General features: G+C 42.4%; 1 pseudogene; it reads right to left on the bottom strand.

Moving 5' to 3' along the window:
• Nucleotides 1–5,629, bottom strand: LOC121387242 (annotated as a pseudogene).
• Nucleotides 5,630–6,295: the final 666 nt, after the last annotated feature.

The following is a 6,295-nucleotide window of genomic DNA, read 5'->3' as shown; positions in this document are numbered from 1 at the left end:
CCCTTTTAACTTTGTTTAATCACAAACAAAATACACATTTTAACCCTGCAATATATCATATTGCATGAATTAGAGTAAACAAAAAACATATTAAATTTACTGTTACCAAAAAGTCTTGGTAAAGAAAACAAAATGAGCTGAGGGAAATGTACAAATGAACAAAAAGCCCACTTGTTGGCATATTGTCCAATCGAGACGCATAAAATTCCATTTTACAGTCAAAACTGAACAAGGGTATTACATGTTAAAGTTAAAAGAAATATTGCAGTTGCTGAACGCTGAAGACTGCACAAAAGACGAGGCTGTTCCTTCATCTGGTCGTTGCACCGTACATGGAATATCCGTATTACCATCACTGTCATTCTGGCGATATTCCGCGTTTTCTTTTCGAGGAATGGGTGGATCAAGTACCGACGCAATCCGTTTATGTTGAACAACGCTGGCTTGCTTGTATTTTCTAACCCCCTTTTCAGAACGATGACCGGTCCTACCCATTATTTCCTGTTCGTCAATGCCGGCGTTGTACAGCTGAGTCGCGCACGTTCTCTTCCCGCTATGGTTCGTGAAGTTACCTTTCAGTCCCCCACGCTGACAATTGAGTTTCATCATCCCCTTCAGTTTATTGACACCAACCTTTTGTTCCCCATAGCGACCCCTTGCAAAGGTCGCCTGTAGAATGGTCCACGATTTCCGAGAGCGTCAATATACTTCTGAAAATAATTTGCGATGTTCCGTTCTCCTGGAAAAAAAATGAAGTAAAATGTAAGACAAAATACAACCAACGCGGTTAAAGTTCAATACAAATATATACATGAATATTAAAAATTCACTTAAAACATTTTTATTAACATTTAGATTGAAAAAAAACAGAGAAAGTATTGTTTAACGACGCACTCCACACATTTAAGTTACGGTTATATTTTTATTTTAAAATATACTCTTCAAAAAAAGAAACACAAAAGGGTACAAATGGGTTATAACTCCGATTTTATGTTTCCTACCGGTTCATGCTTTGTGAATATAAGGTCATTGCATGTCCCCAACACATTCCCACGGTTACATTCGATAAAACGCAGCTACTGTACAATAAAGTTCCAAAATGTGAATATTCGCAAAAACGCAGCCACGTGCAAACCATGTCACCACTGCACGTGCGTTGTCTGCACGTGCAACATGAACACCGACAGTATAAAAGTGCAGGGTGTTCGCTTGCCTGGCCTCTGTATCTGGCCGACAGTTGACAACCCAGGACATGCCACGTCTCAGTGAACCGCAGAGAAACAATGCCATCGGCCGACTAGACGCAGGCGAATCCAGAACGGCCGTTGCCAGGGCATTCCATGTGTCCCCAAGCACCATCTCCAGACTGTGGGACCGTTACCAGCAACATGAATCAACACGTGACCTCCCTAGATCCGGTCGACCACGGGTCACTACCCCCGGCAGGACCGCTACATCCGGGTACGCCACCTTCGGGAACGATTGACTACTGCCACCTCCACAGCCGCAGCAATACCAGGTTTGCGCAGGATATCCGACCAGACCGTACGGAACCGCCTACGTGAGGTAGGAATTCGTGCCAGACGTCCAGTTCGAGGTGTCATCTTAACACCACAACACCGTCGACTCCGACTGCAGTGGTGCCAGATTCATCGACAATGGCCTCAACTGCGATGGAGACAGGTGTGGTTCAGTGACGAGTCCCGATTTCTGCTCCGACGTCATGATGGAAGATGTCGCGTGTATAGGCGTCGTGGTGAACGTTATGCGGCAAACTGCGTGCAGGAAGTGGACAGATTCGGCGGGGGTAGTGTCATGGTGTGGGCAGCCATCTCACACACTGGCAGAACTGACCTGGTCCACGTGCAGGGCAACCTGATGAATGCACTGGGCTACATTGACCAGATCCTCCGGCCACACATCGTTCTAGTTATGGCCAACGCCAACGCAGTGTTCCAACATGACAACGCCAGGCCTCACACAGCACGTCTCACAACACGTCTCACAACGGCTTTCCTACAGAACAACAACATTAATGTCCTTCCTTGGCCATCGATATCACCGGATTTGAACCCAATTGAGCATCTATAGGACGAGTTGGACCGACGCCTCCGACAGCGACAACCACAGCCCCAGACCCTGCCCGAGCTGGCAGCAGCCTTGCAGGCCGAGTGGGCCACCATCCCCCGGGACGTCATCCGTACTCTGGTTGCTTCAATGGGCAGGCGGTGCCAGGCAGTTGTCAACACACGCGGAGGCCACACCCGGTATTGACTCCAGATGACCTTGACCTTGGTGGTGTGTCCCCTATCACTTACAATGGACTAGAGTGAATTATGAACAATCCTGCAACATTTGGTAATTATCGGACTCACCATTCAATAATTAAATCAATTCTCCAAATGTTACGACAATGTGGTTTTGCGTTTCTACTTTTGAAGTTTATATTTATGCCATTAGAACAGGTGATTATTGGTCAACAGGCATAGACTACAAAGACCTTTTCTTGCATTTTACAGTTAAAACAATACATGTAGTCAACATGAACAGCGGAGGAAATTATACAAATAATCTTGTTTAACATGTTTCAAAGATAAAGAGATCGGAAACCTGCTGGTGCCACACGATGGGCTACTCCTCCAAAGCAGCAATGGCTATTTGATATTATACACTTAACTAAAGACAGGACAGTATATACCACAGCCTGTGGTATACCTGTCATCGGGCAATGGTTGGAACGGTAAAAACCCAATGATAAAGATCATATGAGGAGTTCGACCCTGGGATCTCAGCACCTCAGGTGAATGCTCTACATTTTGTTTGCATTCTTTACTTTTATGGTAAATTTGAAAGCTTTGTCACAGGTATGCGCGTATTATACATTATTGATACATTTACAATAAATCGACATACAGTTGGAGATGAAGAACACCCCCCCCCCCCCCCCTGAAAAAAGTAAAAATAAAAAGGATGTTGCTAAAAAAAATCAAACGTATATTGAACGGTCAGAAACAATTATTTTTACGCTTAATAACACATACCTTCTTTGCATTAGTGACGAATATTCTTGTTGATAAGCTGTTTTTGCTTTAGGCCGCCTGAGTAGGTTTTACCGTTTCTACCATGAAACTCCAAGAATTTCCCGCCTTTTTCATTTGTGTCCACTTCGAACTGTTCACATTGAAGTGAATGGTGTTCATCATCGCCCCTCAAAACAAACACTTTGCACGCATAGAAGAACACTGTTCACTGCAATGACTCGGCACTCGAGTCCCCGAACACGCCCTTTTCCCACAGAACCGATTCGTCTTCGGGTGTCAGTGGTTCCGCCTGCTTGATGGTGGTGCCAAATCCAAAAGACAACAGTTATTTCATCCTAACATCAAGAATGCTTCTGAACTCGGCAAATGTGGTGTTATTATGTCCAAAATGTTCTTGTCATAAACTTGTTCATTTCTTAAATGTCTTAACAACCCACATATTATCAAGTACAACGAACGAGGAGGATATGGGGTGCCATCTTGTTTTCGGCATTATACAACGAACTTTCCCAAAATAGAATTCACCTGAACAATATATTCAACACCCTTTTCGTTTCGATGACATCTCCAGGCCTCAAACACGCCATAAGACCATTTAGTATTTTTCTTCGTGTTTACATTCCCTTGACTCTGAATAAGAATTCGAATTTCTTCATCATTAACCGGTAGGCCAAAGCGTTCAAACTTTGAAGTTTCAGCTGTCTCACTAAAAACGTCATCATGCTGCGATTGTAAACGGATTTCAAACTATCCGACGTCGACTGTTTCATTTTTGTTCCATTTGAACACACATTTGTGTCAAAATATCGTCGTGCATGTCATCAAAGGGACATTCGTTATCATTATCAATAATTTCACAAATTTGTGTAAGAAACAAATCGTCATCTTCATTAAAATTTGCTTCATGTTCTGCGTCGTTTTCTGTGGCAGACAAACTGTTCATCCGCACCAGAGCAACTCGCGAATCAAAGTGACAAACATAATAAAGCATGTGCATTTCATATCCTAAACTTAGTCGCACACAAAACGTGCAAATAGTGATAGTACTGTTGTCACGTGACATAGAGCAATACACCATGCTGCACGGAATCGTTCATTATATGTTTGTAAAAAAAAAAAAAAAAAAAAAAAAAAACCCAGGTCCCTGCATGTGCTGACACAGTATTTAAAAATAATTTGGTGGTGGGGGAGGGAGGAAGGAGTGTTTTATTGAACGAAACACTCAACACGAAACACTTTCCCACAAACAGGATAGTACATTCCACCGCCTTTGATAAACCAATTGTGGGACACTGGTTGGAACGGAAAAAAGCCCAGTGGTAGACATCTACTGAGCTGGATAGATCCTGCGACCTCATCACCTAAGCGAGGGCTTTTACCACTGAGCTTTATCCCGCCCCCTGGCCATTGGGTTTCACAAGTATATATTTTATCTTATCACAGGATGCTAAAACAACATTACCATCAGATCAATATAGGCATATATAAACATAATATACAATTTTTTTAAGATTAGTGCCCATATTAATACATTTTAATTTTCAATACGTGTGACGTCAAACATAGGATTGGTGTGGTATTAGAGCGGGAATCTTTGCCAACTTTTTGGTTGTCAGGAATTGCCAAAAAAATACATAGGTTGATCTCTGACTGTAATGAGAGCGTATAACTGTCCGTCTAGCTCTCTTACAGTCAGAGTACTCGGGCTACATGCTAATGTACTCTAATGACAAGTTGTCAATCAATATCATGCTACAAGTTCGTTATTGGATGGGCTGACTCGGGTCTCACGCGTCCTCTCTGTCTGCCTCTCTTTGTTTCTGTCTGTCTTTCTCTCTCGGTTTCTCTCTCCCTCTCTCTCCCTCTCTCTCCGTCTCTCTCCGTTCGTCCTCTCTCTGTCTGCCTGTCTTTGTCTCTGTCTCTCTCTGTCTTTCTCCTTTCGCCCTATCTCTCTGTATGTATGTATGTATGGAGAGAGAGAGAGAGAGAGAGAGAGAGAGAGAGAGAGAGAGAGAGAGAGAGAGAGAGAGAGAGAGAGAGAGAGAGAGAGACCTGTTGCCACTACAAAGGCTGCTCGTACTGAACATGCAGCAAGGCGTATTTTACATTGGTTTTATCACAGCCAGGAGAGAACATTCCGCGGCTATCTGCCTATATTTCGTCCACATTTTAGAAAGAATAACGTAGTACATAGGCGGATCTAGGGGGGCCTAGGGGCCCGCCCCCCCCCCTAAATTTTGCGATAGTTAGAATTTTATTACAGGGGTGCACAAATCGGTTGTCCGCGCGCCGGGTCAACCAAAATATGTTGCGGGTCCCCCCCCCCCCCCCCCTCCCTAAATTTTGCGATAGTTATAATTTTATTATATATTAATTTTAATGTCACTGGGGGCCCCCCTAAATGGATTTTCTGGATCCGCCACTGTAGTAAAACATCACACTTACCTGTGCTTGGCTGATGCCAATATGAAAACACTGGACACAATATGCATGGCACCAAAGAGAACAGGCAGACTCACAAGAATATAGATCCTTCTTTGGTACGAGCCAAACTCCCCCAGCTCCACCAGAATATCGTCGTATTTCATATTTGGGGGTTTTCTCCGAGACGTTTGTTTAAATAATAATAATTATTACTAAAAATCACCAAAAACAAACAACAGCGACAAAAGAAACTGTATCCAACGCCAGTATCGTTGTTACTGGAAGAAAACGTTCAGTCAGAATGTGTATCTGTGCAGAGATATTATACAGCGATAACTTATCACAAACAAGAATAAAACGTTTATGGTAGGAATGTATATATATATATATATATATATATACTTTTTTTTTTTTTTTTTTTTTTTTTTTTAGCTAAAACAATGTTCCACAATAGCAATGTATTACAAAAAAGAATGACGTTTAACCCAAAATAATGTTCCAATGCGGTGGTGTAACATAAACAAAAATGACATATATTGCAGGTCCGTATTTTAGTGGAAAAACAATGTTGCACAGCGAGAAATAAAACAAGCCGTTGCAATGAACTTCAGTCTAAAATGATTTTCCACAGCTGTGACACATCACAAAGACATATCATGTATCGAAAGAATGTGTCTCTGCTTCGAAGAAGAATCTGCTAAGATGATGTATAGTCAACAGAAACAAAAACCTGTTGTAGCAAAGCTTTATCCGCCTACCAGTGACGACCTATCGCAACAAAGTACCGCAGGCTATGTTTAGAAACAGAGTTGACATAATTGTATTCATTT

Source organism: Gigantopelta aegis, chromosome 13 (assembly GCF_016097555.1).
Source record: "Gigantopelta aegis isolate Gae_Host chromosome 13, Gae_host_genome, whole genome shotgun sequence".
In the NCBI taxonomy this organism is placed as follows: Eukaryota; Metazoa; Mollusca; class Gastropoda; order Neomphalida; family Peltospiridae; genus Gigantopelta; species Gigantopelta aegis.
Note: the sequence above shows the minus strand (reverse complement) of the source record. Positions and strands in the feature narration are given on the sequence as shown.